The sequence below is a fragment of the Anomaloglossus baeobatrachus genome, chromosome 1 (genome assembly GCF_048569485.1).
Source record: "Anomaloglossus baeobatrachus isolate aAnoBae1 chromosome 1, aAnoBae1.hap1, whole genome shotgun sequence".
Taxonomy (NCBI): domain Eukaryota; kingdom Metazoa; phylum Chordata; class Amphibia; order Anura; family Aromobatidae; genus Anomaloglossus; species Anomaloglossus baeobatrachus.
In genome coordinates, this window is record NC_134353.1 from 328,269,651 (window position 1) to 328,293,951 (window position 24,301).

General features: G+C 48.2%; 1 protein-coding gene across 9 annotated transcripts in view; it reads left to right on the forward strand.

Moving 5' to 3' along the window:
* Positions 1-6,474: 6,474 nt before the first annotated feature.
* Positions 6,475-24,301, forward strand: part of WDFY3 (WD repeat and FYVE domain containing 3) — a 388,800-nt gene continuing 370,973 nt past the window's right edge. For all 9 annotated transcript variants that reach the window (XM_075351922.1, XM_075351959.1, XM_075351945.1 and 6 more), the window contains exon 1: positions 6,475-6,876. The gene's annotated coding sequence lies outside the window, so the exon portion shown is untranslated. The remainder of the gene's footprint in view (positions 6,877-24,301) is intronic.

The window sequence follows — 24,301 nt, forward strand, 5'->3', positions numbered from 1 at the left end:
CATCGCTGCGTCTTTCTTCGGGGTGCTCTGTCGCTTCCAGGAACTCTGCCTTGGCTATTGCGGCCGCTGTCTCCTTTTCTACGGCAAGTCTTTCTAAAGTCAGTTGCAGACGTGCATTCTCTGCTTCTTGCTCCGCTTGCAGACGTGAACTCTCTGTCTGCTTTAGTTTGAGTTGCATTTCCCGTTCAGCGAAGGAGGACCTCACTTTAGCTGCTTCGGCCTCAGCGCGGGCGACGGCAGCAAGCTCCCTAATTGAGGATTTAGTAGAGCTTGCCCGTGACCTTGTCTTCAGGGAAGACGCTCGGCTGACAGACATTGTGCACTTGGCTGCAGACTATTTTAGCGGGAAACAGAGTCTATTTGCAGACGGCCTTCCGCGTGGTGGAGAGTGGAATGGTGGTTTCTGGCGTACTGCGGTCTAGTCACTGCGGCTGTATGGTGGCTGCTGCGACATCCATATGCGGTACAGCGTGGATGTTAGCGGTCCCGTACTACAGCCTGCGACCGGCTATCTTTACTGGAGCTGGACTGCGCTCTTGTTCTATGTAGCTGTATGGCGGCTGCTGTAATACCCGTGTGCCGTGTAGCGTGGGTGTTAGCTGTCCCGTACAGTTCATACAATCGCTGCCTGCGACCAGCAGCCCGTTTTTACTGTTCTGCCTTCGTCCACGTGTGAGCTGTGTGGACTCCGGCATACAGCTAACCTTCATCCACTGTTTCAATAAACAGACTCTGTTGCCTTTAAGTCTTTATTTATTAAATGATGATGGATAGGTGGATGATCATAAGAAATGGATGATTGATTGGTAAAAACTATAACAAAAGATACAAATCCATATCAGTACAGGCATATCACAAATAACAGAATGACATACATAGTAGTACTGGTATTTACAGAATCTGCATAACATAGAGAGCAATGCATATGACTGAACACAACATTTACACTGCTGAAGCTGCCCTACACCTGCTCTGCATGTATCACAGCCTATGCAATCTGAGTAGATCCACTGCCACTTCACAGTGCCTACATAACAACTGTACACATATTCCAACACAAATATGTAGTCTAGTACAATGATTCCTACCGGGATCCATTAGTCAGGAGGAACGATTGAAGAAAAGGTACTGGAGCCAACCATAGCACCTCTGAATCCTATGGAGGCATCAAGACATCTGTGTCTCCAACTCAGTAAGGGAAGGGAAAAAGGGGCAGTCCAAGGAAGTATCTTTTCCTTAAAGCAACAGGCTCAAAACCACAGAAATACTGTAGAGAGGTATGAGGAAAACATAAGAAAGCCAACAGTGACCTCTTGTGGGCAACAAACGATATTACCCTTATCCTATTTAATGAATAGGAGACAGAACACCCTCCCTCCCCTCCTGAGTGCCGGCCCGCCCCCCGCAGCTGAGGTCTGCTCGCACGAACGGACCTCAGTTGCAAGGACACAGGCATGACACTCGGCTCTGCTGTACTGCCAGCACGAGCCGAGTCTCATGCAAGTGGATCGCAGTAGTGCCCGTGTGGCCCCAGCCTAAAGATGGTACTGGAAGCCAAATTTGCTGATGGTCTGTCTGATTGGGGCAGTGTAGAGAGAGAAGAGAAGAAGGCCAAGGACTGAACCCTGAGGGACCCCAACAGTGAGAGGAAGATGTGGAGCCAGCAAATAATAAGCTGAAAGAGCGGTCAGAAAGATAGGAAGAGAACCAGGAGAGAGCGGTGTCCGTAGGCCCTACGCAAGCAGGGCCAGGCCCCAGAGGATAGGTGTCCGATTGAACCTGCACTGATCTGCAAAATGTGCAACTTTTATCCCCCATTACACTGGAGCTCATGTCCGACTCGAACCCTGAACCATTCATTCCCTCTGTGGCTGCTGTGTGCTGTTCTTGGCTTTTTCTGTCATCCCTAAAGAAGATGAATGGAGCTGCGGTCACACACCCCACCTACCACCGCTGCATTGTATAATGGAGATAAAAGTGTCCTGTGGTTTGGTACCACCAATCACTAAGTTATCACCAACCTAACCTGTGGATCGGTGATTACTTGTCACCAAAGACACTCTACTGCAAACTACTGTAAGGCTATGTGCGCACTAGGCGTTTTTTTCACGCTGCATTTTTTGTGCGTTTTTGTCCGCAAAAACGCACAAAAATCGCACCGCTGTGTTTTTTGTGCGTTTTTACTGCATTTTTGGCTGCGTTTTTGTGCACTGCATTTAATGAGTGAAAAACGCTGTGGAAAAACGCAGAAATTATTGACATGCTACATTTTTGTGGTCACCACAAAAACGCAGCTACAAAAAAACGCTGTGTGCGGACAGCACTTCTGAAAACCCATAGAAGCAATGTCACAGCGTTTTCTGCGCAAAAACACGGTAAAAACGCAGAACAAACCGCAGCAAAAACGTCTAGTGCGCACAGGGCCTAAATCTACATCCCAGATATGGTGTGCAAAATAGATGTGCAGGAGCCGCCTGTGCATACAGTTAATGCAACACAATAATGGTGATAACGCTAATGGGTATTTATGTTTAGCTGAAGGAGGGGCCCCTAGAGTCAATTCCCCTGGTGGGCCCCAGACACCCCAGTCCAACCCTGGGTACAATTGTTATCATTTACAGCAAGGCATATGGAGGCAGTATTATATACACATAATTTACAAAGGAGAGATAGGGAGGAAATACTGTCGTCATCTACTTATTTTGCAGTGAGAGCCTAGGAGTTAGTACAATCTGTGTCTATATATTATTTATAAGGAGAGATATGGAAATGGGAGTATCTGTAGGTACATAATTCCAGGGAGATACAAGGAGGCAGCACTATCACTACAGGATGAAACAGGGACACAATACTATCTATTGCACTATATCTATAGTTTTATATACCTGTATATATATATACCTGTATATATATATATATATATACACACATATTTCCCCATCACTGTAAGACAGTGCCATCTATATTTGCATCACTTGCCGTCAAAAACTTGTAGGAGGCCACAGTACTATATATATGCATACATTACTTACGGGAAGAGACTTACAGTAGAGGCAGTTATATTTATATCCTCATCATTCATAGGCTGAGACAAGGGAAAAGCACTATCTGTGTCTACAGATTTTTTAAGATGAGACAATGCAGTACTTTCTGTCCCCTAAGCATTTAGAGAGACAGACATGGAGCAAGCATTTTTGTAAACATTAGTTATAGGGAAAGACATGAATGCAGTGCTATCTGTGCCAAGTCCACTTACAGGACGATCTTTGCTGGTTTTATTATCTGTTAAAGAAAGGAAAATGTTTACAACTCATCTGGGTCATTTGACAGAATAGAAAAGGTTTGCAGATCTTTAAAGTTCAATTATAATGTAGTAAGTCCCTGAGTTGACCAGGGGCAGCACGGTGGCTCAGTGGTTACCACCACAGTCTTGTAGTGCTGGGGTCTTGGCTTCAAATCCCACCAAGGACAACAAATGCAAGGAGTTTGTATGTTCTCCCTGTGTTTGCGTGGGTTTCCTCCGGGTATTCTGGTTTCCTCCCACACTCCAAAGACTTACTGATAGAGAATTTAGATTGTGAGCCCCAATGGGGACAGTAATGTTCATGTCTGTAGAGCACTGTGAAATATGATATTGTTATATAAGCACAGAAAAGAAGCATAGCATAGAACCTTCAACTAGCTTTTCTACCTACTACAGTGGTTGTCACCCAGCTCTATTTTCAGTGGTAGCCCACCACATGCTTTTTGGCCAGGCGTCGAGGGTTCTGCTTGAATCCCCCCTAAATATGATTCAGACTAACCCCTATATAGAGTTTGAGTGAATTCCAGTTGTGTTTTTTTCAGAAATTGTTATTTTAGACGGGCACAGAACTGTTTTCTGCTATGTTCCTGTGCCCGCTTCTACTGAAGGACTCCTTCGGGGAATAACACATGGCATTGCGTGGTTGCATGCTATGGGCCAATTGAGGGTTTGTCCGAGGGGGGTTCAGGCAGCACCAAATGCAGTGCAGAAATGCAGTGTGAACAGGGCCAGAAATTGGGCTGTACATTGAACAATCACTGGTGATTACAGGTGAGTCCCTTCAGGTCAGGTCCATGTGGCGCCCCTGACCTGGTCAGGCACCACTGAGTACTGCACCCATGCTGGGGACAGTACAACACAGGTAATCCAGAAGGCTGACCGAGGTGTGACTACACAGGCGCATAGTGATCAGGTCTCACACATGTACCTTTGAGAGGACCCCTGGGGATCCCAGGAGGGGGCGAAGCCTCCACCTCCACCCGAGGGGTGGAGGGGGCGAAGCCTCCATCTCCACTCGAGGGGTGTGGTAGAGAGCCTGGTTGCTAGGTGGCGTAGGCAAGAACAGGAGAGGAGGAGCAGTGAGCCGGTTTAGTGTGCAGTCCAGGGCGAGCAGACGTGAGGAGCAGACCCCTGGGGCTGTGACAGTCTAACAGCGTCCGCGCAGTGACTACCGACGGGGGAGAACGGTCACCTAGTAGTGCTACCCGAAATCCATCTTCAGCTAAAGAGAGAGCAACGGAGTGGGAAGTAAGGAGACTGCTAGGGAGTTACCAGGCCCAAACGGGTAGCAGGTCCCAGTGCAGGGATAGATCCACCTTTCCTTGCCAAACCTGCATGAGGGGGCACTTCATACCCCCAAGACCACACTACAGAGTCCGCAGCCACGTCGCCACAGTTAGGGCCCATAGTTCACAGGAGGCAAGCAGCCGGAGTGTCCTGGTCCAGGCTACAAGCAAATGGGCCAAAACGAAGGGGAGAGAGGCTTCAGCAACTTCCCTGGGTGACCCCCATAGGGACTAAAAGTCGGGGTTACCCCAAAACGCAAAGGGCTAAGGAAGGCGAGTCGGTAGTCACCCTCATCAGTCAGCCTGAAGGACACCTGGTTCCAGCCTGGTTCATCCCAGCTACGCCCGGGTTACTCACTCTGCCACCTTCTGTGAGTAAAACCCCTGAAAGACCTTCTGCTTGTGTGGAGTTATTCTGCGCCTTGTGGTTCTACACATCTACACAGGGCCCTGGGGCTTGCCTCACTCTCAGGAGGCTATTACAACTGACTGCACCCACCATCAGCCCCAGGCATCCCTTAATCTGCAGTGGCGGTCCCCACTGACCGCAATTCTGAGAGTGGCGTCACGACAATCCTAAATAGAAGATCTCCTACCTGTGACAAGATCCAGCTGCGTGGAGTCCCTGAAGGTAATGCACCGACACAACACTGGAGGGGCTTCACATCCACATCATGTCACTAGCTCTGTGGGCGCTACCGTCTAAAGCCCTGAAAAACGGGATTCAGGTGTATCCACCGATGTATCCACCGATGTATCCACCAATGCTTCCATGTACTTTAATGAAGCAGGTAAAATCACTTTGTTCTCTTTGACCTCATTTCCAACAAAATACCCTTTTTTTGAGGCAGGCACAAATAAGTTGTCTACTGCGCTATTGTGTCAGAGCGCACAGTGACTCCATCTACTTCAGTCACGTCAATGGTCATGTCCACAGATACGCCTGAATCACGTTTTTCAGGGTTTCAGTTTGGGAGTCACTCATTTGGTAAAAAACGTAATATGGACCCCGCCTGACACGTCAATGTGAACCTTGGCATTGGGCCAATGAGCCATTACAATAGCCACTTTTACTGTCCAGTACACCTCGGGGGACCAGAAGTACCCTATTATATGTCACTAGTGTCTGTGGGGCACCACTTGTGTCTGTGGGGCACCATTGGCGTCTGTGGGGCACTACTGGAATCTGTGGGGCACCATTGGTGTCTGTGGGGCATTACTGGCGGCTGTTGGGCACCACTAACGTCTGTGGGGCACTATTGACGTCTGTGGGGCACCATTGGCGACTGTTGGGCACCACTGATGTCTTTGGGGCACTACTGGTATCTGTGGGGCTGCGGGGCACCATTGGCGTCTGTGAGGCACCACTGGCGTTTGTGGGGCACCATTGGTGTTTGTGGGGCTCTACTAGAGGGTTTGGGGCACCATTGGCATCTGTGGGGCACCATTGGCGTCTGTTATATATTCAGGCCGCAGCGTAATGTTTACCCAAGCCAGGCAAAATAAGCGTCTGACAGCCCCCACGGCTTATATTGGGGTCTACTGAGCATATATTATGCTGTACACATTTTTCCAGGAGAACTGATGCTATTTTTTAGTAAATAAGATGGATTCTGTCAGAGGCTCCTATTGTGAATGAGGATGACAGTGATATTCCCTAGAAATTGATTCAGCATTACACCATGCCACATTTCAGGATTGGGGGCACAGAATATTGTTATGGGGTATGCTCCAGATCTATGGTGCCCTGACAATACAACAAAGCAGAGAGGGAAGTGACCATCCATTCTCCTCTGCCAGGGGAGCGACATAGGAGCCAGGCAGTGTCATCACAGCGGAGGGGGAAGGGAGGGAGAGGGAAGATCTCCGACTGAGTCAGGAAGAGGGAGGAGGAATAAAGATTAAAAATGGCCACCAGCAGCTGCTGGCAACAGCAACAACTCCTGACTTTCCGGGATAGGCTCAGTGGCCGGGCCGGGCAGCACTGATGGAAGGGAATAGGGCAGAAGGCTGGCACTGATCTGTGGGCACGGCGCAGGAGAAGGGCCGCACACCGGATCCCAGGCAGCCCCAGTCCACAGTCCTTTCTCTCCTCACCTTGACACTTGGATGATCGCATTGTTTTCTTATGATCACTATATTGTACCCGCACTGGCATCCTGTATCCGTGGATTTATCTAGGAAGGATCCCTGGGCACGAGCATGCCAGGAGGAGCAGCAGACACTGCATTAAAGGAGGAGGAATAGCATAGCCAAGCTCCCCATCCTGTGCCACCCTGCACTGAGGTGAGTGGACGTGCCAGGATGAGTGCTGCCCCTTAGTCGTATGCCATCCCTGGAGGCAGGCCTGGTACAGTCAGGGCAGCATTGTATCGGAGGGCATCTCTACAGTCAGGGCAGCATTGCATTGGAGGGCATCTCTACAGTCAGGGAAGCATTGCATTGGAGGGCATCTCTACAGTCAGGGCAGCATTGTATTGGAGGGCATCTCTACAGTGAGGGCAGCATTGCATTGGAGGGCATCTCTACAGTCAGGGCAGCATTGCATTGGAGGGCATCCCTACAGTCAGGGCAGCATTGTATTGGAGGGCATCTCTACAGTCAGGGCAGCATTGCATTGGAGGGCATCCCTACAGTCAGGGCAGCATTGCATTGGAGGGCATCCCTACAGTCAGGGCAGCATTGCATTGGAGGGCATCCCTACAGTCAGGGCAGCATTGTATTGGAGGGCATCTCTACAGTCAGGGCAGCATTGTATTGGAGGGCATCCCTACAGTCAGGGCAGCATTGCATTGGAGGGCATCTCTACAGTCAGGGCAGCATTGTATTGGAGGGCATCTCTACAGTCAGGGCAGCATTGCATTGGAGGGCATCCCTACAGTCAGGGCAGCATTGCATTGGAGGGCATCCCTACAGTCAGGGCAGCATTGCATTGGAGGGCATCCCTACAGTCAGGGCAGCATTGCATTGGAGGGCATCCCTACAGTCAGGGCAGCATTGTATTGGAGGGCATCCCTACAGTCAGGGCAGCATTGCATTGGAGGGCATCTCTACAGTCAGGGCAGCATTGTATTGGAGGGCATCTCTACAGTCAGAGCAGCATTGTATTGGAGGGCATCCCTACAGTCAGGGCAGCATTGCATTGGAGGGCATCTCTACAGTCAGGGCAGCATTGCATTGGAGGGCATCTCTACAGTCAGGGCAGCATTGCATTGGAGGGCATCTCTACAGTCAGGGCAGCATTGCATTGGAGGGCATCTCTACATTCAGGGCAGCATTGCATTGGAGGGCATCTCTACAGTCAGGGCAGCATTGTATTGGAGGGCATCTCTACAGTCAGGGCAGCATTGCATTGGAGGGCATCCCTACAGTCAGGGCAGCATTGCATTGGAGGGCATCCCTACAGTCAGGGCAGCATTGCACTGGAGGGCATCCCTACAGTCAGGGCAGCATTGCATTGGAGGGCATCCCTACAGTCAGGGAAGCATTGCATTGGAGGGCATCCCTACAGTCAGGGCAGCATTGCATTGGAGGGCATCTCTACAGTCAGGGCAGCATTGTATTGGAGGGCATCTCTACAGTCAGGGCAGCATTGTATTGGAGGGCATCCCTACAGTCAGGGCAGCATTGCATTGGAGGGCATCTCTACAGTCAGGGCAGCATTGTATTGGAGGGCATCTCTACAGTCAGGGCAGCATTGTATTGGAGGGCATCTCTACAGTCAGGGCAGCATTGCATTGGAGGGCATCTCTACAGTCAGGGCAGCATTGCATTGGAGGGCATCTCTACAGTCAGGGCAGCATTGCATTGGAGGGCATCTCTACAGTCAGGGCAGCATTGCATTGGAGGGCATCTCTACAGTCAGGGCAGCATTGGAGGGCATCCCTACAGTCAGGGCAGCATTGCATTGGAGGGCATCCCTACAGTCAGGGCAGCATTGCATTGGAGGCCATCCCTACAGTCAGGGCAGCATTGCATTGGAGGCCATCCCTACAGTCAGGGCAGCATTGCATTGGAGGGCATCCCTACAGTCAGGGCAGCATTGGAGGGCATCTCTACAGTCAGGGCAGCATTGCATTGGAGGGAATCCCTACAGTCAGGGCAGCATTGCATTGGAGGGCATCCCTACAGTCAGGGCAGCATTGGAGGGCATCTCTACAGTCAGGGCAGCATTGCATTGGAGGGAATCCCTACAGTCAGGGCAGTATTGCATTGGAGGGCATCTCTACAGTCAGGGCAGCATTGCACTGTAGGGCATCTCTACAGTCAGGGCAGCATTGTATTGGAGGGCATCTCTACAGGCAGGGCAGCATTGCATTGGAGGGCATCTCTACAGTCAGGGCAGCATTGCCCTGTAGGGCATCTCTACAGTCAGGGCAGCATTGCCCTGTAGGGCATCTCTACAGTCAGGGCAGCATTGCCCTGTAGGGCATCTCTACAGTCAGGGCAGCATTGCCCTGTAGGGCATCTCTACAGTCAGGGCAGCATTGCCCTGTAGGGCATCTCTACAGTCAGGGTAGCATTAGTTTGGTGATGTCTGCATTGTGGTGTGGCCTTTGCAGATCTGTGTGCTTTGTACATGAACCATCAGCTTTCCCATTGTCACCTGTTATGGTTAGTCCTGGGAGATAAGAGATTGGTTACATATATACTGGGTGGCATTGCCCAACAGACGAGGGCCACGTGCCCCCGACTCCGCCACTGCTGAGTATTACATCCTGTCCCCAGTGACCCATACTCTCATGATGACCCAGCATTGCCAGACTTCACTAAGAAGCAGAAGTGGTTTTTACGCAGAGCGTTTCCCATCACATCCGCTCTGTCTGGATTTATAGGAATGACCAGCCCAGTGATGCGTACCTATAGGAGTCGTTATCCTACAGCACACATCTGGAATGGTAGAGAAACGTACACCCACAAGTATGTCTATGGAATGCATGTCACAACCGTGCTGTTCACTTGTGAACCAGGAGGCTCAGGATGAGCAATGCTATTGGTTCTATCCTGAGAGCACAATACAGGCTACTTTCGGAAGAGTGATTGTATGATGAATTTATTTTGGATGCATAACTGCCTTTTTATCAAGCCCATTGATTTCCAATACAGTGGGCATACAGATAAGTGGGCAAATATCTAGCTGGCAATGTTGTTGGTCATGATCTGGTAATCTGGTTCGGTCTTTTATGAATAATCTGCGAGCCACCAATAGCCCACCTACTATTGACTGATGGCATCAGTGGTATGCTGCCCCCGCTGTATATGGAGGAATGGGGGTCTTCATGGAGACATTGTGATCTATGTGGTGGGATCTGGCCATCGTTCCATATTATTGAAATGTGTTAATTCCTTGTTTGTAAGCTGAGCAGACTGATTATATTGACTACCTATCATTAATATAGCACTGACATAGCCTGGAGCGCTGTCCAGAGGATGGAGTGTATAGGGGAGGCTGCCGACTATAGGTCACACAGTGGGAGGAGACCACCTCGGACCGGGCAGAGCATCCTGGAATACTCTACTGGTACTGCAATATATGATGCATTAGTCTAGAAGCCAGGCTTGATGCTTCAGAGCTGTCATTCCAAAGGGTATTGTCTTGGCCAGGTTCCCATCTGAGCTGGACCTCCTCTAAAATCTGCTGAGGTGTATTGATTGTGTGGGTCATGTGATGCTTCTAGTTCCCGTGATTTCCGTTTGGAGGAAACAAAAAGCTTAATCTATACAAGCCGTCATATAGTCACATGATCAGGATTATCTCCCAGGCCTATATGATGCCTTCTTACTCCAGTCAGTAGGGCTGGAGGTGTCTTCTGGTCACACTTATCTGACCCGGATTTCTACAGCCTGACTAGAGATGGATAAGGGAATGGCCATTACAATATGTAATGTTATTGATGCAGCTGAGTCCACATTGCCCTACAGATCCGTAGGTTAACACCGCTGTTCTATGACTAGAGTCCATTGACATTTGACAAATCTGCAGCTTGTCCTGCTTAAAGGGATTTTCATTTAAGTTAATTTTAATCTATAGATCTTAGAATAATAATCATTTCCACAATTGGATGTGTTTAAAAAAAAAAAAAAAAAATGTTCCTGTGCTGAGATAATCTTATATATGTGTCCCTGCTATGTACTGTGTAATGGCTGTGTCTGACCGTACAGGGACATGGTCTGACCATACTGCAGCTCCTGGATTGTTGGGGATGCTAAAAAGTATGAGATCGCAAATTATTCTTTCTTTGAGGTAAAACTTTTTTTTTAAAAAAAAAACCAAAACAGGGAAATGTTTTACCTCACAAAAAGAATCAGATGCAATCCCATCCTGTTCTATCTGTATATACTCTTTTACTTACTCCCCTGCCCAGGAGATGTGTTAAGGTTTCCAAGGAGCAGTGAGCATCAGAGATTGGACCCACTGGGCTATACACCTGACTCCCCTGGAGGAGCTAAACTCAAACTACCGCCTATACAGGCACTGTCAGCACAGCCCCAGGGGGCCTAAGTGCATGACTGCCTGGACCAGTGGTATCGGCTCTTATGGACAGGAGTGTCTCTGAAGTCCAGTAATTGTGTGCGCGGACAAGGAATTACAGACCTGACACAATGGAGGTGGTAATTCAGACATGGCAGTACGGACGTGGCAGCATGGAAATGGTGGTAGCAGCAGGCTCAAGGAAGAGACTAGCGAGATTAGCGGGTACAAGTAACTGGTATTAGGACACATGACACAGGACAGTGACAGGTATGGGGCCTGAGAACTGGCAATGCAGTATGAACAGGCAACTTTGCTCAGGCACCTCCCCTAAGGTGGAGGTTGCCTTAAATACCTTTAGGGTGATTGCTGACCTCAAGGGTCACTTCCGGTTAATAGGACGCCGGCCCTTTTCAGAAAGGGGGCATGAACGCGCGCACCCTTTGGGCACTCCCAGAAAGCCTGCATGTGGCCTGGAAGGTGGAGGAGGCTGCGGCAGGCCCCGAGGCCGTAACGGGGCGCATGGGCCCACTGGACAGGTGAGGCAGTGAGGGTGGCAAGCCGGAACCTGGCGCAACAAAATATGGTATGATCAGACTATGTCTCTGTACGGTCAGACACAACCATTACACAGTACATAGCAGGGACACATATATAAGATTATCTCAGCAAAGGAACATATTTTTAAACCCATCCAATTATGGAAATTATTATTATTAATATCTGTTGGTTAAAATGAAGTTACAATTAACTTTGTATGTGGGGAAAACCCCTTTAAAGCCTCATTAAGACGTCAGTTTTTCTCTAACCATTATTTTCAGGGGTCTGAATTGTACCCACCGTATTATAGTCTAAAGGGCTGTTCACATGACGTGCATCTTTGTGGGCTGTTTGGTCTGCAACAAATCACGGTGATGTGTCCGATATTGCTCCGGGTGACAGAACAAACTCGCCGATTCAAGTGTATGGGTCTGTGAAAAAAGTCAGACCGCACTCGGGTGCCATCCGGGTGGTGCTGTCAGTTTTTTAGAAAAAATAACTTTTCAATTTCCCCTTTCATCTTTGTATGAGAATAACTATTGAAACTCTGATAAAAACTTGGACCAGATTTTTGCATACAAGAAAAATCGCCAGCTCCTGAATGAGCTCTAAGACTGGCCATACGCCTTCAAAATCAGCTAGACATCCAGCCCTGGCCAAATCTGCATGTCCTCTTGTGACGCCCTGGGCAAGCCAGGGGTCACAGGTCATGACACCACCACACCCTACACCCCGGATAGGTACACCGAAGCTACACCAGAAATCCTTGTTGCCTTCCTCCAGGGGCTGATGTCCACACCAGGGGGTGGGCCAGGCGGTTGGCTCCGCCCACCGAGGAGCACACAGTCCTGGAGGCGGGAAAACCAGGCAGTTAGTTGAAGTCAGAGTTTGAAGTGAGAGTGAAGTGGTAGAGGAGCAAGTGAGAGGAGTTAAAGTGGAAGGGAAAGTGACAGTTGAGAAAGTCTGAAGTTGGTCCGGGTGTGTGCCCCGGACTGAGACAGCAAGGTCAGCAGACGGCGGTGACCGTCTGCAGGAGAGGCTGATCGGAGGTTGCCTAAAGGACCGTGGACGGGTGGTGGCCCGGCGGTACCGGAACGGTATACGAAGAGAAGCCAGCACCATTGGCAGGGGCCTTTCGGATCCCGGCAAGGCTAGGAGTCGCCGTGAATTTGCCAAATCCGTCAGTGAAGGGGACCTCTGGGTCTCCCAACAACTAAGTCACGATTGAAGGCAACAGTCCAACCGTAGGAGAGAGACACCTCCACCGCCGAGGCACCAGTTTCTCAGTGCCAGCGCCTGCGGGCAAAGAGGGGCTCCTCCGGCCCATATCCAAGCCGGGGAGCGGGTTACCGGTGGGAACCCATCGCTACCAACATTTCACTAGGTGCAGGGACAGAGACCGTCACCGTCAACTACCGGGGAAAAGCAACAGCAGCCGTCCGTGGGAACCGTCTTTCCAGCCGTGTGTTTTACCGAGAACTGTGTCACCGTCTCAGGCTGAGTGAGTACCACCGTGGCGTGAGGCACAGCGCTACCCCCGCGACCCTGCACCTCACCAGGCCCCGCACCTGGCTTGCCATCCCTCATCCTCCACCTCATCACTGGGCCCCGGGACAACCAACCCCTACCCACGGAGGGAGGAATAACAACAAAGCTGCTCCCTGTCACCGCTCCCGGGATCCCCATACAGAGCAGCGGTGGTGTTCACACAATCACCACAACCGTGGGTGGCGTGACGGACAATAAATCCCCAAAACCAATCCCCTTTTCACTCACGGGCGAGGAGCGCCGCTCGAGTCCCCGGGATCCGGCCCATCACTCGAGCCACCGAGCAGCAGAGGCTGCAGCGGCAGCCGGACCCGAGTAGTGGGAGAGCGCGGCGTCCCCTCCTCCGCCCGCGACACTCTCAATGGGGCAAGGGAGTAAGAAGCCACCACAGGAGGATCAGACGTGATAAATGTCAGGGCCAAACTATTCTTCACCATTTTCCAATGGAAAGATATGGGACCTCTCGCCTACACATCAGGTGACGAGTACTCATCTAATGTATATGACCACATTAATGGAGTAAAAATACATATTTTTAGGGAAGTATAAGGCTCTGGTCACACATGCGTCATGGTTTCCATTACATAGATCAACCACAAGACACTGCTGGATCCGTACATATTACAGGAAATACTAATGTGCAGGGAAAATTGTGTGACCAAATAACGAGCTGTCCAGAAACCCCACACATCACATGCAATGTGGACACGAGCCAGGTTACATGTATGTGAAAATGGGCCCAATTTACTAGTTATTAAGGGCGTTAATGGTACTGCCCTACATAGCGGCATTAGGACTAGTCACATGTCCAGTAATTATCCGTTAGCACAGATTCCGCAGAGATCCGTTAGCAAAATGATTCCTGCCACGTCCGTTTTTATTAACAAGGGAGTGTATGGAGAATGGATCAATTAAAGGAGTTGTCCGACATAAACTCAAAAATGTTTGAGTTTAAGCTAATCTGTGCTGTGTTGTCATATTAAACACCCCTACATTGTTATTTTTTTGTTTTCTAACTTTTGTTCCTCTTGAATTCACCCTTTATTCTCTGCAGCTCCTTGTTTACATTCAGCTCCAGCAAACATGACCACTTCCTGTGCCAAACCTCCCAGTCACAGCTGGCACCGCCCGGCCTCAGTGTCCAGCCCCTCCCCAGTGTCCAGCCTCGCCCCCTGCCTGCCCCCTGCACACATATTCCCTGTCAGTATTCAGCCTCAGCACTGACCTGTTATCACTACAGCATTGCAACCGTACCGTACACGGCGCTCTGCACCAACCCCCCAACCCCCATAGGGAACACATGTAGGGAGTACATACTCACCCGTCCTCGGTCCCCACCGCTCCTGCACGTTCGCGCGCTGTCTGTGCTCTGGCCATATCAGCACAGTAGTGACGTCACCGCTGTGCTGAAGAGAGCAGAGACAGCGGGGCAGTGATGAGAAGCAGCGCTCCTTCTCATCAGCGCTTTCAAATGTACCGGCATCTGTGATCTGTGATGCCGGTATATTTGAATGTGCGATCCTGAGCAGGGGCCAGGTGCTGGCGCTGACACCACGGTAGCCGCCGCCAGGCCCCTCCCCCAGGTCACGGACCCCACAGCAGTGCAGGGGGAGGTCGCGGGGAGAGTACGGGGTGCGGGGGAATGTGTGGGAGGGTGCAGGGAAGGGGGCGGGGCTCATCGCACTGTACAGCCCAGCAGGGAGGCGACATGCTGTTTCCACATTTGCATGTCAACATGGTCCTGCCCATGTTGACATGAAATGACCGGAAGCAGCAAAATCGCGGCAGGAGCGATCACATGACCGCTCTGAGCCGGGGGAGAGGGGCTGACAGCAGGGCAGGTAAGTGGTCACTATCTACTTACCTGCCCCATTGTAGCCCAATAGGGAAATAATAAAAAAAGTCAAAAGAACCTGGATAACCCCTTTAACGGATGGATCTGTTCTCCATAGACTCCAATGTTAAAAAAAAACAAAAAAAAAACCAGATCCAACGGACATCAGTTATTTAACAACAGAAAAGAGAGCTGTGTTTGCAGAACTTTTTTTTTTCCCAACGGATCTCTGCAGGATGTGTTGTAGCGGATGATTACTGGACATCTGGCGGTGTACCACCTTTGTCCCATTCTGACAGTGGTGAAATTGTGTAATCATTGGTTTCATGGAAGATAAGTCTAGGTGACCTTTATATAGGGTGAATATTATCGTATCTATGAATATTGCATATAACATTGGAACTCATTTTCTACTTTTTTGTGTTTTTACCAGCGATGTACATGAACTCAGGTTTAGTGATGAGCGAACACTACCATGCTCGGGTACTCGTAACTAGTGATGAGTGAGCAGGTACTGGTAGCTAGTGATGAGCAAGCACTATCAAGCTCAGGTGGTTGGTACTCGTGATTAGTGAGCACTAACATGCTCGGTACTCGTAACTAGTGATGAGCGGGCACTACCATGCTCAGGTGGTTGGTACTCATAACTAGTGATTATCAAGCACTGTCATGCTTGAGTGCTCGGTACCCATAACTAGTGATGAGTGAGCACTAGCATGCATGGCTACTCGTAACTAGTGATGAGTGAGCACTAGCATGCATGGCTACTCGTAACTAGTGATGAGCGAGCACTGCCGTGCTTGGGTGATTGGTAGTTCCAACTAGTGATGAGTGAGCACTACCGTGCTTGGGTGGTCGATACTTGTAATAAGCATTTAGTTGCTTACGTGTGTGTGTGTGTGTGTGTGTGTGTATATAGTTACTTGGGTGGAAAAAAGACCTAGGTCCATCTAGTTCAACCTTCCTCCACCAGTTCTACATTTGGTCACTAAGTCACTTATAACCGACAATGTTGTGTGTACTGAGGAAATCATCCAGCCCTTTTTTTAAAAGCTGTTATAGTATCTGCCATTACTACCTCTTGTGGTAGGGCATTCCACAGTCTGACTGCTCTAACTGTAAAGAACCCTTTCCTATTTAGCTGTCGTAATCACTTTTCTTCCACTCGCAGTGAGTGCCCTCTGGTCCTTTAGTATTTTGTCTTTGGAAGAAATAAGTCATGTGCCGAGTATAATGGAAGTCAGTGAGCAATTCAAAGATCCTCTGGAAAAATGCTTGAGTCCCTCATTGACTTCCATTATACTCGGAGCCCATTCGAGCGTCTAACTGCTCCTTACAAGTACCGAGCACCCAAGTGTGGTAGTGTGGTAGTGCTCAGTTATCAACTCAGGATGCACACACCTGATAGTGGCCACAGTGCCCAGTAGTGATGGGCGAGCTTGCTCACCTAAGCTCGTTACTTAATCGAGCATCTGAGTTTGAAAATACTTAAGATTCCCATTGACTTTCATTATACTCAATCGATCGAGCAATGACCAGTGGCGAGCATGAGTGCCCATCACTAGTGCCCAGGCATCTGGGATAAGGATTTCTTTCTTTCGCACTTTCTTTCTTTCGCACTTTCTTTCGCACTTTCTTTCTTTCGCACTTTCTTTCTTTCGCACTTTCTTTCTTTCGCACTTTCTTTCTTTCGCACTTTCTTTCTTTCGCACTTTCTTTCTTTCGCACTTTCTTTCTTTCGCACTTTCTTTCTTTCGCACTTTCTTTCTTTCGCACTTTCTTTCTTTCGCACTTTCTTTCTTTCGCACTTTCTTTCTTTCGCACTTTCTTTCTTTCGCACTTTCTTTCTTTCTTTCGCACTTTCTTTCTTTCTTTCGCACTTTCTTTCTTTCTTTCGCACTTTCTTTCTTTCTTTCGCACTTTCTTTCTTTCTTTCGCACTTTCTTTCTTTCTTTCGCACTTTCTTTCTTTCTTTAGCACTTTCTTTCTTTCTTTAGCACTTTCTTTCTTTCTTTCGCACTTTCTTTCTTTCTTTCGCACTTTCTTTCTTTCTTTCGCACTTTCTTTCTTTCTTTCGCACTTTCTTTCTTTCTTTCGCACTTTCTTTCTTTCTTTCGCACTTTCTTTCTTTAGCACTTTCTTTCTTTCGCACTTTCTTTCTTTCGCACTTTCTTTCTTTCGCACTTTCTTTCTTTCGCACTTTCTTTCTTTCGCACTTTCTTTCTTTCGCACTTTCTTTCTTTCGCACTTTCTTTCTTTCGCACTTTCTTTCTTTCGCACTTTCTTTCTTTCGCACTTTCTTTCTTTCGCACTTTCTTTCTTTCGCACTTTCTTTCTTTCTTTCGCACTTTCTTTCTTTCTTTCGCACTTTCTTTCTTTCTTTCGCACTTTCTTTCTTTCTTTCGCACTTTCTTTCTTTCTTTCGCACTTTCTTTCTTTAGCACTTTCTTTCTTTCTTTCGCACTTTCTTTCTTTCTTTCGCCACTTTCTTTCTTTCTTTCGCACTTTCTTTCTTTCTTTCGCACTTTCTTTCTTTCTTTCGCACTTTCTTTCTTTCTTTAGCACTTTCTTTCTTTAGCACTTTCTTTCTTTCTTTCGCACTTTCTTTCTTTCTTTCGCACTTTCTTTCTTTCGCACTTTCTTTCTTTCGCACTTTCTTTCTTTCGCACTTTCTTTCTTTCGCACTTTCTTTCTTTCGCACTTTCTTTCTTTCGCACTTTCTTTCTTTCGCACTTTCTTTCTTTCTTTCGCACTTTCTTTCGCACTTTCTTTCTTTCGCACTTTCTTTCTTTCTTTAGCACTTTCTTTCTTTAGCACTTTCTTTCTTTCGCACTTTCTTTCTTTCGCACTTTCTTTCTTTCGCACTTTCTTTCTTTCGCACTTTCTTTCTTTCGCACTTTCTTTCTTTCGCACTTTCTTTCTTTCGCACTTTCTTTCTTTCGCACTTTCTTTCTTTCGCACTTTCTTTCTTTCGCACTTTCTTTCTTTCGCACTTTCTTTCTTTCTTTCGCACTTTCTTTCTTTCTTTCGCACTTTCTTTCTTTCGCACTTTCTTTCTTTCTTTCTTTCGCACTTTCTTTCTTTCTTTCGCACTTTCTTTCTTTCGCACTTTCTTTCTTTCGCACTTTCTTTCGCACTTTCTTTCGCACTTTCTTTCTTTCTTTCTTTCGCACTTTGTTTCGCACTTACTTTCTTTCGCACTTACTTTCTTTCGCACTTTCTTTCTTTCGCACTTTCTTTCGCACTTTCTTTCGCACTTTCTTTCTTTCTTTCGCACTTTGTTTCGCACTTACTTTCTTTCGCACTTTCACACTTTTTATAAGAGCAGTTGAATAAACAGTATGCAGATACAGGCCACAGCAACCCACTGTTGGCCTCCATCTTGTAAATTGTGGTATATGTTTGGTATATGCTTTGGGGTCCACAAAACTGAATCACAACCACTTTAAGCTTCTGACTGTCAGACACAGCTGGAGACCCTGAGGAGAAGACAGAAGCACCTTAAGGTCCCATGCACGCGGTGAGTATTTGGTGAGTTATTACCTCAGTATTTGTAACCAGAACCACGAGTGGGTGATACATACAGCAGTGGTGCCGTGTTTATATTATACTTTTCCCCTGATTGTCCCTCTCCTGGTTTGGGCTTACATATACTAGGTAAAAAGCTCCACAAATGCTCAATGGGTACTCCTGGCCTAAGAGAGCTTCTGCTCCAAAAACACACTATCAGGACCTGCTACGTCCGTCCTGGATGCGGCGGCTCCTGACCTGCAGGGCCGCGAATTCTCTCCACAGGAGATTGCACTGCCCGTGCTCATGATCAGGGTTTGGGCCGCTGCGGTTTTTCCCTGCGGAGAAGACTCGCGTCTCCGAAGCAAACAATTTGACATGCTGTGGTTTGGAAAGCTGTACCGCAGGTCAATTTTCACTGCAGGCCGTACACATACACAGTGGGCATGGGATTTCTATAAACCCCATCCACTGTGCTTGTACTGAACAACGCATCGTTTTGGATGCAGTATCCAAAACGCTGTGAACCCTGATCGTGTGCATTACCCTAAGGGTACTTTCACACTTGCGTTCAGCGGAGTCCGTCACTATGGAGAATAGCGCAGTCCGTTAACGCACTGCGCTATTCTCCATAGACTTGTATGGACGACGCACTGTAACGCACGTGTCAGCGTTGCATCCGCTGGACAATGCAGCGTCGTTATTTCGACGCTGCGTCAGGCGGAAGAAACGCAGCATGTAACTTTTTTTGAGCAGCGCAATCCGTAGGATTTCACTGCGCATGCTCTTTTTTTTTTTTTTTTTTTTTTTTATTTTATTTTGTGTCTCGGTGGCCGAACGTTCAGCTGAGCGCCCGGCCGCTGGCATATGAGAGCGCTCTGCTGAGCGCCACGGATTTTTGATTGTATATACATGTGCAAATGTATATAAACATATATGTATAATATATATATATATATATAACTTCATACTTGTGCATGTATAATTCTCTACTGCCATGGATATTTTTGTCTAAGCTTTGCTCAGTGTGCTGTCCTTCATGTTTTTTTTAAAATGTTTTTACCTTGTGTGTTTTGAATAAAGCCTGTTTATATATCTTCATCATTGTTGTAGGTGTGCCCCTGCTTTGTATGCGATATCTCTTTTCTCTTCCCTTTCTGCTTATTTCCACACCGCATCAGGGAGCACCCACCTTGATTAGTCTCAAGATTAGTGGTGCGCTCCAATCCTACTATTCCCCCCCCCCCCCCCCCCCCCCCCCCCCCGAGCTCCCGGCCGCCGGCATGTGAGAGCGATCAGCTGATCGTTCACAATAGTCTGCTGCCGGTAAAACTGTAAGGCCTCTTTCACACGTCAGTGATTCTGGGACGTTTGTGCTTTTTTTTAAATGTACCAGAATCACTGACATACGCAGACCCATTGTAATGAATGGGTCTGCTCACACGTCAGTGATTTGTCAGTGCACGTGTCTCCGTGCAGCGTACCCGCGTGTGCGTGATTGCCGCACGGAGACATGTCCATTTTTTTCTGGCATCACTGATGTCCCACGGACCACGCAGTGGTGTGGTCCGTGAAACACGTGCCAGAAAAAAACGTGCATTTAAAATAATAAACATTTTAATTCACCCGGCGTCCAGCGATGTCCTCTGCAGCCCGTCCTCCCTGCTGCTTCTAAGCCGACTGATTACTGTCGCGCATACCCGACACAGCCGACCCGGAAGCAGCTGCTGCGGGGGTCACCACCGGCCGGATGCTGCGTCGCGGGAGCGATCAGCACCATGGAGAGCGGGCGCAGGTGAGTTGATTGCACTTAGAAATCACGGGCCACGGATAACGGAGCCCGGATTGCACTTAGACAACCCAATAGCCTTAGGCTATATGCACACACTGTAGTTTTATTGTCACAAAAACAGCACCCTAACTGCAACCAAAACTGCAACCTGTCACACAGAGCCTGGAAATGTAACAAAACTACGCTTGTAATGATGGCGCGTTTTTGTCAATTTTGATGTCCCACTTTCTACTGAAAAACACATGACAAAAACGCAAGAAGATAGAACATGCTGCATTTTTTTTTGTAAGATGTTTGTGGCAAACTCCAGACAAAAACTGCAATGTGCACACAGCAAATCTGAATTGTCATAGACTTTGCTGGGAAGTCAAAAGTGAGAGCTTTCTGACAACAAAACTGCACCAAAAACACGACAAAAAAAATCTGCAGCGTGCGCATATAGCCTAAGACCCTTTCAACTCAGACATTAATATGGGAAAAACTGTATGGATTGGCAGCCTTGATGTCCACGTCAAGATCATCACTGTCACATGTTAGAACTGTTTAGTCTGTTACACCAGCTATTATTAGTTTACGTACTTGGTGGCAGAAATCCGCTCCATAATTTTGGTGCATTGTGTGCCACATGGTGTTGAACATTCGGCCACGCACCTGATTTGTAAAAAGTGTCTAAAAAGCATAGTAAATATGATGCAAGTCGTGAAAGACAGTGTGGTGTGTTTTTTTTTTTTTTTTTTTTTTTTTAATTCAAATTTTGCTAGAATTCTGGCACAATAGGCTTAATTAATATGTCCCAATGTGTCCGTTCTACCCAGAGTGCCCCCTTTAAATATAACTTAATGGCTTTCTACTGATGAAGCTTTCTACTTAATGGGTATCATTTACAGGTCTTCAGGTATAGAGAAATAGCAGGCACTCACCGGTTTGTTGGAGTTTTTCAGAATTTATTCTTCAGACATGCAAGGGAGGGATGAGTGCTGTGCACACAGATGACAGCGGTTGTTTCGCACCTGTTACTGGCGCTTCAACGGGTCCATGGACCCAGGGCCGGCGTCAGCACGCGGCATACCCGGGCAAATGCCAAGGCCCTGGAGAGCCGGGGGGGGGGCCCACTCGGCCTCGTCAGTTCTGGTGCCCCTTGGCCGGGGCCCCCTCGCCTTAGTTCTGCTGCCCCCGGGCCGAGTTCCGGAGACCACAGTCCTCGGCAGGAATCTGCAGCGCCGTCCCTTTAAGGCGCGCAGACTTCCTGGTTTGAACTTCATCTGTGGGCGGAGCTACCGACCGGCCTGCTCAGTCCCACAGATGAAGGAGTTGCAGTGCCAGCCAGCGACCCCCAGCACAGCTCTTCTCTCCGGCGCTGTGTGGGCCCCCTCTCCACCGCTGTGTGGGCCCCCTCTCCACCGTGACCTGAGCGGTATGTGCCCTCCCCGCCCCCCCGATTTATGGGCCCTGGTGAGCTGTATGGGCTTCTCCCCCCTTAGGTGTATGCCCTGCCCCCCCCCCCCCTTCCCCGGTGCTGTATGTGCTGGCACCTGGAGCTGTGTGTGGGCCCCCCAGACTCAGAGCTGCGTGTGTGGGCCCCTCAGAGCCACTTGTGTGTCTGTATGTATGTAGCAGAGCTATGTGTGTAGCAGAGCTATGTGTGTATGTGTGTAGCAGAGCTATGTGTGTATGTATGTAGCAGAGCTGTGTGTGTATGTATCCAGCAGAGCTGTGTGTATGTATGTAGCAGAGCTATGTGTGTATGTATCCAGCAGAGCTGTGTGTATGTATGTAGCAGAGCTATGTGTGTATGTATCCAGCAGAGCTATGTGTGTATGTATGTAGCAGAGCTATGTGTGTATGTATGTAGCAGAGCTATGTGTGTATGTATATAGCAGAGCTATGTGTGTATGTATGTAGCAGAGCTATGTGTGTATGTATCCAGCAGAGCTGTGTGTATGTATGTAGCAGAGCTATGTGTGTATGTATCCAGCAGAGCTATGTGTGTATGTATGTAGCAGAGCTATGTGTGTATGTATGTAGCAGAGCTATGTGTGTATGTATGTATGTATCTAGCAGAGTTGTGTTGTGTGTGTCTGTATGCATGTATGATGTGTATCTATGTATGTCAGTGTATATGACTGTATAGATATGTCAGTTCTATACGTCTTTTTGTGAGTTTGTCTTTAAATATGTATATGTATGTGTGTGTCTGCGTGTGGATGGGGCCCACCGGGACTCTTCCGCCCGGGGCCCACAAAAACCTGGAGCCGGCCCTGCATGGACCCGTTGAAGCGCCGGTAACAGGTGCAAAACTGCACCGTTGTCCGTGTGCACAGCACTCATCCCTCCCTGTATGTCTGAAGAATAAATTCTGAAAAACTCCAACAAACCGGGGAGTGCTTGCTATTTTTCTATACCTGAAGTCACATTTTTTTCTTGAACTTGGCGGAGCACCGAGGTTAAAGGAGATACTCCATTGAAATCGTGGCCACTACTACAGGTGACTGAGAAGCGGCCTCTACAGTAGCAAAAGTGCTTGTGAGGATTTACTGTGTAGAGCATAGAACTGTGCCCAGTGGTTGCTTCTCAAAATGATCATTTACAGGTCTGTACCCAATGGCAATAGTGTCTGGGGGGGTGAAGCCTTTGCTGCGGCTTAAAGGGAACTTCTTAGCTTCCCAGGGCCCCCAAACTGCCACCATGTGTTTATTGATTTCTGCTTTACCTAAAATGAATTTCCTAACAGGGCTTGCGATATTCTAGTTAGAGGGTGACTTTTTTGGGGGTGTTGTTTTTCTCACACTAATCCTCCCTCTAATCATGTTATATTCAGTGAGTGACATGATTTGCAGGAGCGTCGTTACCACTCACTGTAGATCCCTGACAATGTGCAGTGAAACGGGGTGTAGGCACCCCAACTTCAGAGGTGCACTCCGCGTGCACAGGGAGGAGGCGGTAATGTAGCAGTGATTTAGGACTGCCTCTGCAGCTCTTGCGGTTTGCTTAGTCCTGGTCATGTGCAGTGCTCCGATGAAGATGGGGTGCGTACACACGGCTGCCTGTGCATTGCCACTGTGACAGATTTGCAAAAAGATGCCACTTTTGCAAATCATATCACTCGCACCCACAGGGGTGTGATAACGTGATCATGGGGACGATTAGTCTGGGGAAAACACCCCACCATTTATCACCCACTAATTAGCTTATACCACTGCAGTTATACATTTGTAGATATATGCAGAAATCAATAAGCCACTAAAAGGGGCTTGTTAGTAAGGGTATAAAGGGGTCAATAAATACATGGTGATGGTTTGGGGGCCTGCGATAGCTGATGGCTTCCCTTTAACAGCAAAAACCTCTAATCGAGTTACTTTAGTGGAATGAATACAGTGTGTCCACCCATATCCTGTCCACCGCCATTAACTTGAGAACGGCGGCAGCTATAGGCATAGAAGTGGTGTCTAGGTATAGTAAAGTAGCCATGCGCTGCGCAATGAAACCACCTATAGCGCCACCTGGTGGAAAACAACGGAGTTAGCATTTTTATCTCAAAAACGGAACGAGATAGAGAAAAAAAGTGAATTACAAAGTTATAGGGCATCATCAATTCAATACGAATCGACACCTTGCATACAGAAATGCTATGATTAGAACGTGTAAAACTCACAAGGCTGCAGATGTGAAGCGATACCTCATGGATTCGTATTGAATTGATGATGCCCTATAACTTTGTAATTCACTTTTTTTCTCTATCTCGTTCCGTTTTTGAGATAAAAATGCTAACTCTGTTGTTTTCCACCAGGTGGTGCTATAGGTGGTTTCATTGCGCAGCGCATGGCTACTTTACTATACCTAGACACCACTTCTATGCCTATAGCTGCCGCCGTTCTCAAGTTAATGGCGGTGGACAGGATATGGGTGGACACACTGTATATTGCAGTGTTCAATATTATAAATTCTTTTACTTTAGGGTAGATTAACACACGTTAACATAACAACAGAAGGCTTGTTACACGGGGGGGGGCAGATT